Source organism: Rhinatrema bivittatum, chromosome 5 (assembly GCF_901001135.1).
Source record: "Rhinatrema bivittatum chromosome 5, aRhiBiv1.1, whole genome shotgun sequence".
Classification (NCBI taxonomy): Eukaryota; Metazoa; Chordata; class Amphibia; order Gymnophiona; family Rhinatrematidae; genus Rhinatrema; species Rhinatrema bivittatum.
Genome location: NC_042619.1, coordinates 337,820,529 through 337,834,254, shown reverse-complemented (window position 1 = coordinate 337,834,254; position 13,726 = coordinate 337,820,529). Strand labels below are relative to the sequence as shown.

At 47.6% G+C, this 13,726-nt stretch overlaps 1 protein-coding gene across 2 annotated transcripts in view; it reads right to left on the bottom strand.

The window, feature by feature from the left end:
* The window catches only part of CIAO1 (cytosolic iron-sulfur assembly component 1), a 172,027-nt gene that overhangs the window by 80,682 nt on the left and 77,619 nt on the right, over positions 1-13,726 (bottom strand). The window lies entirely within an intron of this gene.

Genomic DNA, 13,726 nt, shown 5'->3' with positions numbered 1-13,726 from the left:
TCAGGACTTGCTAGAGACAAAGTTCCTGGATGTAATAAATGATTGCTTCATGGAGCAATTGGTTCAGGAACCAACAAGAGAGGGAGCTATTTTAGATTTAATTCTTAGTGGAACGCAGGATTTGGTGAGAGAGGTAACAGTGGTGGGGCCCCTTGGCAACAGTGATCATAACATGATCAAATTTAAACTAATAACTGGAAGGGGGACAATAAGTAAATCTGCAGCTCTAACACTAAACTTTCAAAAGGGAAACTTTGATAAAATGAGGAAAATAGAAAAAAACTGAAAGGTGCAGCTGCAAAGGTTAAAACTGTTCAACAAGCTTCGACATACAATCCTAGAGGTACAGTCCATATATATTCTACATATTAAGAAAGGTGGAAGGCAGGCAAAACGATTACCTTCATGGTTAAAAGGTGAGGTGAAAGAGGCTATTTTAGCCAAAAAAAACATCCTTCAAAAATTGGAAGAAGGATCCATCTGAAGAAAATAGGATAAAACATAAGCATTGTCAGGTTAAGTGTAAAGCATTGATAAGACAGGCGAAGAGAGAATTTGAAATGAAGTTGGCCATAGAGGCAAAAACTCATAATAAAACCTTTTTTAAATATATCCAAAGTAAGAAACCTGTGAGGAAGTCGGTTGGACCATTAGATGACCGAGGGGTTAAAGGGGCTCTTAGGGAAGATAAAGCCATTGCAGAAAGACTAAATGAATTCTTTGCTTCCGTGTTTACTAATGAGGATGTTGGGGAGATACCAGTTCCGGAGATGGTTTTCAGGGGTGATGAGTCAGACAAACTGAACGAAATCACTGGGAACCTGGAAGATGTTGTAGGCCAGATTGACAAACTAAAGAGTAGCAAATCACCTGGACCGGATGGTATGCATCCTAGGGTACTGAAGGAACTAAAAAATGAAATTTCTGATCTATTAGTTAAAATTTGTAACCTATCATTAAAATCATCCATTGTACCTGAAGATTGGAGGGTGGCCAATGTAACCCCAATATTTAAAAAAGGCTCCAGGGGCGGTCCAGGTAACTATAGACCAGTGAGCCTAACATCAGTGTCGGGAAAAATAGTGGAAACTATTCTCAAGATCAAAATCGTAGGGCATATAGAAAGACATGATTTAATGGAACATAGTCAACAGAGATTTACCCAAGGGAAGTCTTGCCTAACAAATCTGCTTCATTTTTTTGAAGGGGTTAATAAACATGTGGATAAAGGTGAACCGGTAGATGTAGTGTTTTTGGATTTTCAGAAGGCGTTTGACAAAGTCCCTCATGAGAGGCTTCTACGAAAACATGGGATAAGAGGCGATGTCCTTTCGTGGATTACAAACTGGTTAAAAGACAGGAAACAGAGAGTAGGATTAAATGGTCAATTTTCTCAGTGGAAAAGGGTAAACAGTGGAGTGCCTCAGGGATCTGTACTTGGACCGGTGCTTTTCAATATATATATATATATATATATATATATATATATATATATATAAATGATCTGGAAAGGAATACGACGAGTGAGGTTATCAAATTTGCGGATGATACAAAATTATTCAGAGCAGTTAAATCACAAGTTAAATCACAATGTGATACATTTCAGGAGGATCTTGCAAGACTGGAAGATTGGGCATCCAAATGGCAGATGAAATTTAATGTGGACAAGTGCAAGGTGTTGCATATAGGGAAAAATAACCCTTGCTGTAGTTACAGCAAGGGTTATTTTTAGTTAGTGTATGTCTTTTAGTCTCCCCGAGATGTTTCACATGCTCCTCTAAGTGTTCCCCAAACAGAAGCTTCCCCTCGAAAGGTAATGCTCCCAAACGAGTCTTAGACCAAACATCTGCCAACCATTTCCTCATCCAAAGAAGCCTTTTGGCCGATACCGTGGATATCATAACTCTGGAGGACATTCTAACGAAGTCGTATAGTGCATCCGCTACTTAACTTGCTGCTGCCTCCAGGCAGTCCGCCTGCTTAGCCTCGGATGGAGATGGTGGCCTTGTAGCCTGTAATTGCTGAACCTAATGCAAACTGGCCCTCTGCACACAGCAGCCCAAGTGCCAAGCGCCAACACCTCAAATATCTTCTTGAGATGAATCTTCCAACTTTCTATCCTGCATGTCCTTCAGCGCCGCCGAACCAGGAACAGTTATAGTGGTCTTCTTAGTCATCGCAGACACCGATGCATCCACCTTAGGAATCGCCAACAAATCAGCACGACCTCAAGCAATGGATACAACTTCGCCATCACCCGGCCTACCTTGAGGCCTGTCTCGGGGATATCCCACTTCCTGACGACGTGAATAGAAAAGGCTTTCGCTAGACCCCTCAAGCCATCCATAACTGGATCCACACCCTCTTGATCAGATTCCTCTTGAGGAACTTTGATCCCAAGCTCCTCCAAAACTTGAGGAACTAGGGGCAAAAACTCTTCTATCTGGAATAACCATACCACCTTAGGGACAACCCCTTCAGCCACCGGCTCCTCTCCATCTGGATCCTGGGTTATTATCGGGAACAGCCGGATCATTGCCAAGCCCAGGAGGGTCCAGAAGTCAGGGACCTGCGGACCCCCTTCTGACTCTGATATCGGGACCGCCCACCACTGTCCTTATCCCGAATACTCTAGGCGCCTTTCGCGAAACCGGACCCCCAGAGTTTGCAGGCCTCTTAGCTGGCTGTGGAACACCCAGCTTCTGAATGTGGTCTGCCTGCTTTCCAGCCGCCTTTCGCACCAAATAAGCCTCATGTAACAGGAGGACGAACAGTAGAAAGAAGCAGGATCCTCTAACCCAACTCCAGAGGGATGCCCCTCCCCATCGGAATTAGGATCTCTATGGTGAGTAACACTCTGGCTCACCGGCGACAGTGGAGGAGGGAGATTGTCACCCCCCCCCCCCGAAACAGTCCCAATGGGCTTTCCGCCCCAGACAACATGGCTGCCTTTTCCACTCCCGGCAGGGAAGGCGGCGTTGACTTGCCAAGTGCTCCCGTGTCTGACTTTGCTCTAGGCTGCCGCTCCAATGTGGCCTCTGGCAGCCTTGAACTGCCCTCTCCTCCACAGAGGCAGTGCAAGAAAGGTCCAGCACGCAACAAACGCATGCACACATCGCTGCAAGAACGGCATGCACTGCGGCATGCCGACAGTCACTAGGCCCAACCCTGCTGTACAAAATGACACTGCTGTGCGGCCAAGTAACACCGCCACACAGAAACCCCTTCACAGCCCTGTCAGGATCCGGCGCAGCCTTACCGGTTGCTTACCACCTCGCTGCTCCTCTGGCTCTATGCTGTTATTTTTTTTTTAAACAGACTTTATTTATTTTTAATCAAAATTTACTGAGCAGGAAGAAAACAGGCAAAGAAAACAAATACTTCTCTGAAGGATTTCTGCTGGACTTCAATTTGTTCTCCTGGGGGGAGAGGGAGTGGGTCCCACTAGTTATCATCCCACTGGGTGGCGAAAGTACGAGCTAAACCAAAGTCCCCGACCCCCTGCTCGTACTCCTCATCAGCAGGAGGGATAGCTCCACCAGGGCTTAGCAACCTCCTGGGAGGAAAAGTCTATTAATTTGAAATTTCTCTATCCTTTTTTTTTTCTTTTTTTCTTTTTTAAGACTGCAGGGATTGCACCTCCACCATCTGCTGGAGACAGAGAAATAGTGGGGGACTGCAGGTGGCACTCCGGGTTATATGCCAGTGCAACTTTGTCTGTCTCCATCTGCTGGAAGGGAGGCATAATCCCAGCAGTATGAACTGATCTGGGTATGAAAAGGAACCATTTTTACTCTTATCCTGTCCTTGTAGGACCAGATTAGAGTGTGTGAGTCAGGATAACAGGAGCATCACACTGCAGCGTTGTTTTAAGAATCAGCTTCAGTTCAAGAGTGCATCTTGTATATTCTCTGTTCAGCCTCTGATATACCAGCACACCCACCTCCATTTTGCCACCCTGCATATTGTTTTTCTTTTAATTTGTGTCGTGCTTTTAGACTCTGAATTTTTTATGTGATACACCATGCACTGTGGATATGACTGGAATACAAATTTGTAGAGTAAATAAGAACATAACAACATAAGAAATTGCCATGCTGGGTCAGACCAAGGGTCCATCAAGCCCAGCATCCTGTTTCCAACAGAGGCCAAAAACCAGGCCACAAGAACCTGGCAATTACCCAAACACTAAGAAGAACCCATGCCACTCATGCAATTAATAGCAGTGGCTATTCCCTAAGAATAATTGATTAATAGCCATTAATGGACTTCTCCGCCAAGAACTTATTCAAACCTTTTTTGAACCCAGCTATACTAGCTGCACTAACCACATCCTCTGGCAACAAATTCCAGAGCTTTATTGTGCATTGAGTGAAAAAGAATTTTCTCCGATTAGTCTTAAATGTGCTACTTGCTAACTTCATGAAAGGCCCATAGTCCTATTATTCGAAAGTGTAAATAGCTGAGTCACATCTACTTGTTCAAGACTTCTCATGATCTTAAAGACCTCTATCATATCCCCCCTCAGCCGTCTCTTCTCCAAGCTGAACAGCCCTAACCTCTTCAGCCTTTCCTCATAGGGCAGCTGTTCCATCCCCTTTATCATTTTGGTTGCCCTTCTCTGTACCTTCTCCATCGCAACTATATCTTTTTTGAGATGCGGCAACCAGAATTGTAAACAGTATTCAAGGTGCGGTCTCACCATGGAGCGATATAGAGGCATTATGACATTTTCCGATTTATTAACCATTCCCTTCCTAATAATTCCTATCATTCTATTTGTTTTTTTGGCTGCTGCAGCACACTGAGCCGACGATTTTAAAGTATTATCCACTATGATGCCTAGATATTTTTCCTGGGTGGTAGCTCCTAATATGGAACCCAACATCGTGTAACTACAGCAAGGGTTATTTTTCCCTATATGCAACACCTTGCACTTGTCCACATTAAATTTCATCTGTCATTTGGATGCCCAATCTTCCAGTCTTGCAAGGTCCTCCTGTAATGTATCACAGTCTGCTTGTGATTTAACTACTCTGAATAATTTTGTATCATCCGCAAATTTGATAACCTCACTCGTCGTATTCCTATCCAGATCATTTATATATATATTGAAAAGCACCGGTCCAAGTACAGATCCCTGAGGCACTCCACTGTTTACCCCTTTACCACTGAGAAAATTGACCATTTAATCCTACTCTCTGTTTCCTGTCTTTTAACCAGTTTGTAATCCAAGAAAGGACATCGCCTCTTATCCCATGTTTTCGTAGAAGCCTCTCATGAGGGACTTTGTCATACGCCGTCTGAAAATTCAAATACACTACATCTATCGGTTCATCTTTATCCACATGTTTATTAACCCCTTCAAAAAATGAAGCAGATTTGTTAGGCAAGACTTCCCTTGGGTAAATCCGTGTTGACTATGTTCCATTAAATCATGTCTTTCTATATGCCCTACGATTTTGATCTTGAGAATAGTTTCCACTATTTTTCCCTGCACTGAAGTCAGGCTCACTGGTCTATAGTTACCCAGATCGCCCCTGGAGCCTTTTTTAAATATTGGGGTTACACTGGCCACCCTCCAATCTTCAGGTACAATGGATGATTTTAATGATAGGTTACAGATTTTAACTAATAGATCAGAAATTTCATTTTTTAGTTCCTTCAGAACCCTAGGATGCATACCATCCGGTCCAGGTGATTTGCTACTCTTTAGTTTGTCAATCTGGCCTACTACATCTTCCAGGTTCACAGTGATTTTGTTCAGTTCGTCTGACTCATCACCCCTGAAAACCATCTCTGGAACTGGTATCTCCCCAACATCCTCATTAGTAAACACGGAGGCAAAGAATTCATTTAGTCTTTCTGCAATGGCCTTATCTTCCCCTAAGAGCCCCTTTAACCCCTCGGTCATCTAATGGTCCAACTGACTCCCTCACAGGTTTCTTGCTTTGTATATATTTTAAAAAGTTTTTATTATGAGTTTTTGCCTCTATGGCCAACTTCATTTCAAATTCTCTCTTCGCCTGTCTTATCAATGTTTTACACTTACCTTGACAATGCTTATGTTTTATCCTATTTTCTTCAGATGGATCCTTCTTCCAATTTTTGAAGGATGTTTTTTTGGCTAAAATAGCCTCTTTCACCTCTCCTTTTAACCATGACTGTAATCGTTTTGCCTTCCTTCCACCTTTCTTAAGTGTTCTCCTCAGCTGCTGCTACACCAGTATAACCATGTCTATTGATCGCCCTATACAGTACACAGAAGGTGAGAAAGGAATATTGGTTCTTACCTGCTAATTTTCATTCCTGTAGTACCACGGATCAGTCCAGACTCCTGGGTTTTACCTCCCCTCCAGCAGGCGGAGACAGACCAATTTCTGTGGACTCTGTCGTATACCCCTGAGGTGTCCCCTAGAGTCTGTCAGTATTCCACTGTACCCTAGCAGAACAATAATAAAGATTCACAGCTGTCACTGAACAACCTCCCCCCTGAAGAGCAGAGGAAATGAAGAACTCGTAACTGAAACTGAAAAAAAATGCCCTATAATTCTGACCCTAAACAGGGGGGCATATGAAACTTACAACCAGAAATAATGAACTACCGGCCGAGCGGACTCTCCCTGGGTGGGACTCTGGGCTGATCCATGGTACTACAGGAATGAAAATTAGCAGGTAAGAACCAATTTTCCTTTCCCTGTATGTACCCGGATCAGCCCAGACTCCTGGGATATACCCAAGCTTCCCTAACCAGGGTGGGGCTGTGAGAGTCCCGCTCGTAGAACACTGGCTCCGAACTCCCCAGGCTCAGGTGCCCAGACATCAAGTCTATAGTGTCTCGCGAAAGTATGAGTGGACTTCCAAGTAGCCGCCCTACAAATCTCTTGCGGCGCCACCTGTTGACATTCTGCCCACGTAGTCGATTGCAAGCAAGTAGAATGAGCCTTAAGCCCGACCGGAATCGACTGGCCCTGTAGAAGGTATGCCGATACAATAGCCTCCTTCAGCCACCGGGCGATAGTTGCCTTGGAATCTTTCTGACCCCTTCTGAGTCCACTCTATAAGATGAAAAGATGATCCGTCAAACGAAAACTATTCGTGACCTCCAAGTAATGCAACAATACCCGTTTCACATCCAGCTTACACAAATCTCTGGCCTCTGGCGAAGAGGAATCCACACCCGCAAAGGAAGGAAGCTCCACAGACTGATTTAAATGAAAAGCAGAGACCACCTTCGGGAGAAAGGATGGAACAGTGCGCAATGAAACACCCGCGTCTGAAATCCTTAAGAAAGGCTCTCTGCAAGATAACGTCTGGAGCTCTGAAATGCGCCTCGCTGAAACAATAGCGACCAAAAACACCATTTTCAGAGTGAGATCTTTCATGGTCGTCCGCTTCAAGGGCTCAAAGGGGGCCGAGCAAAGGGCGCAGAGGACCAAATTAAGTTTCCAGGAAGGACAAGGATTCCTAATTGGAGGGCGCAAGTGCTTAACCCCTTTCAGGAACCTAGCCACATCAGGATGTGAAGCAAGCGCCACCCCATGCACTTTACCTCAAAAACTACCTAACGCTGCTACTTGAACTCTCAAGGAATTAAAGGCCAGACCCTTGGACAAGCCCGCCTGAAGGAAATCCAGAACCTCCAGGATTGAGGCCTTGGCAGGGTGAATGCTACATTCCACACACCAGGACTGAAAGACCCCCCAGACCCTAATATAGGCTCTTGGAGGTAGAGGTTTTACGGGAGTGCAAGAGCGTGGCGATAACTGCAGGAGAATAACCCCTCGAACTTAACCTCTGCCTTTCAAAAGCCATACCGCTAGACAGAAGTGATCAACCTCGCCAAAATAGACTGGCCCCTGGCGCAGTAGAGTCGGGGACGGAGGAAATCTCAGCGGGCCGTCAACGGCTAGAGTCAGAAGATCCGCAAACCACGGACGTCGTGGCCATTCCGGAGCCACTAGAATCACTGTACCCGGGTGAACTTCTATGCGGCACAACACTTTTCTGACCAACGGCCACGGAGGAAAGACGTACAACAGAACGTCCCTTGGCCATGGCAGAACTAGAGCATCTATTCCCTCCGCTCCCGGTTCTCGTCGCCGACTAAAGAAACGAGGAGCCTTGGCATTCTGAAACGTTGCCATGAGGTCCATGTATGGCCACGCTGGCAGAGAAGATGAAAGGCCTCATCTAAGAGTTCCCACTCCCCTGGATCCAACTTGTTTCGACTTAGAAAGTCTGCCTGCACGTTGTCGACCCCGGCGATGTGGGAGGCCGCAATCTTGTAAAGGTGCCGTTCCGCCCAGGCAATCAGCAGTGGTGCCTCTGTCGCCACTGGACGGCTCCTGGTTCCTCCTTGACGATTGATGTAAGCCACCAAGGGAAGAAGGGCCTGTAACGCCAGCCAAACCGCCCTGGTCTCCAATCGATTGATGTACCAGAAGGATTCCGTCCTCTTCCATTGGCCCTGCACCGTCATTCCCCGACACACTGCCCCCCATCCGGAGAGGCGTTGGTTGTGACCACAATCCACTGGGAATCTCCAAGTCCTCTCCCTGACGCAAGTTGTCTGGACACAGCCACCAATGTAGACAAGCACGCGCCACTTCCGTCAGCGGTAATTGAAGCTGGAACTGCTGGGAAAGTGGACTCCAGTGGGAGAGCAACGCAGACTGCAGAGGGCGCATATGAGCAAAGGCCCACGGAATGAGCTCGAGAGTGGAAGCCATCGACCCCAGGACCTGCAAATAATCCCAGGCCGTGGGCTGAAGCATGGAACTGAATAAATCCACCTGGGAAATTAACTTGGAAAGTCTCTCTTCTGTAAGAAACACCTTGCCGAGGCTGTATCGAATCTGGCTCCCAGAAACTCCAAGGACTGAGAAGGAATCAGATGGCTCTTGTCGGGATTTACCACCCAACCTAAGGAAGTCAACCTCCAGAGGACCCGCTGGACCGTGGTTCTGCACAATTCCTCAGACTTCACACGAATCAGCCAATCGTCCAGGTAGGGATGAACCAATACTCCCTCGTGCCGCAGGGCTGCTGCTACCACCACCATCACCTTGGTGAAGACCCTTGGCGCTGTCGCAAGGCCGAACGGGAGTGCACAAAACGGGAAATGCTGGCCGAGGATCGCGAACTGTAGGTACTTCTGATGATCCGGACAGATGGGAATGTGCAGATAAGCCTCCGTCAGGTCCAACGACGCCAGAAACTCTCCCTTATGGACGGATGCTATCATGGAGCGCAGAATTTCCATCTGAAAACAAGGCACCTTCAGCTTCCGATTGACCTATTTCAGATCGAGGATGGGGCAAAATGTTCCTTCCTTTTTCGGCACAATGAAATAGATTGAGTAATGCCTGCACCTGAGTTCTCCGGCTGGAACTGGAACTATCACGCCAAGGTCTTGTAAGCACAGCAGGGTCTCGTGTACCTCTTGTCTCTTTTGGCGGCACGCGCATGGGGAAACCATGAAGCAGTCGCGGATCGGCTGTGCAAAATCTAAAGCGTAGCCGTGTTCGATTATGCTTAGGACCCATTGATCCGACGTTACCATGGTCCACTCCTCCAGGACAGCCTGCCCCCAATCTTTGGAACAGAGGAGTGAACCGGGACCCCCATGAGGTTGAGGAGCTCCATCTCTGGAGGACCTCCGGCCTCGAAAGGACTGGGGCCACGTGTTTTGACTGCTTTGTCCCTGACGGAACGATGAGCCCGTGGAGCGGGAGGAGCGAAAACGTTGATTTCCCCAAAATCTTGCTCTCTGAGGGAAAGATCCCCTGGTCCTAGGCCTGTCCTCCGGCAGCTTATGGACCTTGTTCTCTTCAAGGGACTTGATCATATCATCCAATTGCTGCCCGAACAACAATCTGCCTTTGAAAGGTAGCGAACCCAAATGTGACTTGGAGGATACATCCGCCGACCAATTCCGCAACCATAGGAGACTATGCGCAGAAACCGCTGACACCAACGCTCTTCCTGATGTCCGCAAAAGATCATACAGGGCATCCGCAGTGTAAGCCACCGCAGACTCCAGCCTACCTACCTGTAGTGACTGGGCCTCTGTAAGTTCCACAGATGCTTGGAAATCCTGGATCCAGTGGAGACTGGCCCGATGCGCGAAGCTGCTGCAGATGGCCGCCCGGACACCAAGAGCCAAAACCTCAAAGATCTTCTTCAGATGTACCTCCAACTTACGGTCCTGCAAATCTTTCAAGGCCGCGGCCCCTGTTACCGGAATAGTCGACTTCGTCACTACTGAGACCGCAGCATCCACCTTAGGCACCCTGAGAAGATCCAGCGTGTCCTCTGGGAGCGGATACAACTTATTCATGGCTCTGCTCACCTTTAAGCTCAGATCAGGAGTGTCCCACTCCTTGAATAAATGGTCAGACACCGAAAAGTGAAACGGGAATGACCGTGCTGGGCCTCGCAGGCCCAGGACCACCAGATCCATAGTAGCCCCCAGTCTGGAATCCTCCTGAGGGGCCTCAATCCCCAGTTCATCTAAGATGACCGGAATAAGGGAACCCAGCTCGTCCCTTCTAAACAAGCGCACCACCTTGGGGTCATCCCCCTCCATCGGAGGGGAGCCCACGTGCTTGGATGGAGGAGCCTGGGTATCAGGGTCCACATCCTGATCCCGATCAGGTACTGGCCGCGGAGAATCCGCCTGACCCGAAGAGTCAGAGGATGTGCTGTCCCTCTGACATACCATGGACCAAAGCGGGCATTTCTCCTTGGGTGCGCCACCCGATTTCGGTGGCTGAATCCACTTCCGGGCCTCAGAGGAAACTCCTCCTGGCCCTGCTGCCGCAGGAGCCCTGCGAGCTACCTTGTGCCCCTGTGCCTTACCAGCCCTGCACGCCTTAAAAGCTTTGTGCATCAAAAGCACAAAATCGGAGGTGAACGATGAAGAAGACCCTTCGGAATCCTCCTCCTCGTCGTTCACCTGTCCAGCGCCAGCCAACCCGGCCCTAGGTCGCAGCGACAAGGGGGAGGCAGGAGCTGCATGGTCCTTAAAATGGCCTCCGTTCCCGCGCTGAGCTGAAACGGGTCCAGGGCCTGATGCAACAAACTCGGGACGCCGCCCCCCCCCCCCATTGATTTCGCGGGCACAGCGATCCCCAAAGAGCCCTCTCCCCCTGAGAGACACTCCGCACCACACGGCACAAGCAGGGACCTAAATTTAGCCCAGCCGGAGAGAGGAGCAGGAGAAAATCAAAGGCCGCTGCGATCGGAGCTGTCCGCGGTCTGAAATCAATACCCACGGCGAGCAAGCTAGGCCGGCAGAGCAGGACAATTTAAAGACGCAGGAACCCAATTTTTTTTTTAAAATCTTACAGGGGACTAACTGAAAGTGAGAGCCCGAGACCCCCGGGATCACCTTCAGTGGGCAGTTACAAGGTCCTCAACCCTCTGCTCCTGAGCCTCAAATACCAGGGGGGGATGGTCCCACCAGGACCTGACAACCCCCTGGGAGGCTAAAATTGGGAACTAGCCTAAGATCAAAAATCCAATCCCTCGCTAGTCAGCCATACACACAGAATACCTGAAAAAAAAAAACAAAACCCTACAAATGACCCTTAAATCCTAACCAAATACCAGACTCCAGGGAAGCACCTCTTCCACCTGCTGGAGACAGAAGAATACTGACATATTCTAGGGGGCACCTCAGGGGTATACGACAGAGTCCACAGAAATTGGTCTGTCTCCGCCTGCTGGAGGGGAGGTAAAACCCAGGAGTCTGGGCTGATCCGGATACGTACAGGGAACAGGCTTTGTTTTCAAGCCGTGCCAGGGGTGACCACATCTGGTCCTCAAAAGTCACAAACAGAGGCAGTGCATGCAAATCTATCTCATGCATATTCATTGTAGATAGCATGCAAACCTGACCTGTTTGTGGCTCTTGAGGATTGGAGCTGGCCACCTCTGTTCCATGCAGTATTGGAAAATCCTACACAGTGAATGGCAATACTCTCCCTGTATCTGTTAAAAATAGCACTACTAATTCCAATTGATATCCTGCGTTCCTAGAAACAGCCATGCTCACATATTACATCAAACATAATGGGATCTAATTAGTCCAAGTAGTGCCAACAGATGTATCACTTATTAAAACTTTGAAAAGCTCTAAATAGTGATAAATTTAAATTTGTTTTAAACTAATTATTGAGAGTTAACACCAAAGGCAGTCAGCACATTCTAGACAGAACAGATACTGCCTGTAAGTGCTCCATACCATGGAATTATTGTTAAATCCAGTCCAGGGCACGAACATTGATGAAGAACCAATGTCAGGAAGTATTTCTTCACGGAGAGGGTGGTGGATGCCTGGAATGCCCTTCCGGAGGAAGTAGTGAAGACCAGAACTGTGAAGGACTTCAAAGGGGCGTGGGATAAACACTGTGGATCCATAAAGTCAAGAGGCCACCAATGAAGAGTGGGTGACTCGCCAGAATGATGGCTACTGCCTGGAGACAATACCCTTATTCAATGGTTACTGTGACTCCAACATCACTCTAAGCTTCAACAGCAAGAGGAAATGTGGAAAAAAGGATTTGCACTCACAAAGACGGGAGTAGCTGGCTTGTTACGGCGGTTACTACCCCAAACCAAATATCCAAATTACTACCTCCACCTTCCTCTATTCCTGATGCCTTTCAACTAGCTTGATCACTCCATTCTTATACTTCACTTTCAATGCATATCCAGCATAGTTCTCTGCTTCAACAGCAGGGGAAAAGAAAAACTGTTACTTCACACATCCAGCAGAGCTCTCTGCTTATACGGCAGGGGAGAAGAAAAAAGGATTCACACTCACAAAGCGGGGAGTAGCTGGCTTGTTACGGCGGTTACTACCCCAAACCAAATGTGCCTGATACTTCACTTTCGATGCATATCCAGCATAGCTCTCTGCTTCAACGGCAGGGGAGAAGAAAAAAACTGATACCTCACGCATATCCAGCATAGCTCCCTGCTTCAACAGCAGGGGAGAAGATAAACAACCAATAAGGGCTGTATAACATAATCTGGGTAAAAACAAATAAGCATGGGTGTAGCTTGCTTATTGCGGCGGTTACTACCCCTACCACCTCTAACTAATCAAGCTAGATATTTCACTTGGATGCAGCTCCATCACCGCTCTCTACATTAATGGCGGGGGTGGAAGGGAATTAGAACCAAGAGCTAAGAGAAACAGATAAGTATGAGAGAAGAAATGAGGGAAGCTTGCTGGGCAGACTGGATGGGCCATTTGGTCTTCTTCTGCCGTCATTTCTATGTTTCTATGTTTCTATGATCAGTGGCTGCCAGCTGCTTGTGGGGAGGGTATTGCATTTGTTATGCAGCCTTCTGGAATAATGCACACAACAGAGGATATAGCTGATTTTAGAAAAGCCCAATACGAAATGAATAATCTTAGCACACCCCCAAAAAAAACAAGTCATTAGAGGGCCATTTTGGATGGGGAGGGGTGGAGTATGGTATCTGAAAACAACCCTCTATCCAGGCATAAGAGAAAGACCTGGCACCAGAAGAGGGATGGTAAGAGAGATCCAATGCCAGAGAGGAGAACTAGCTCTGAATCCTCAAGACACATCATACCTCCCACACCATCTTCACTCTATAACTTCAGGTGAACATATTTAATGGACCTGCCTTTTCTCTGAACCTGTTGATGATACATCAAAATGTCCCCGTCCCCCCCCCCACCATG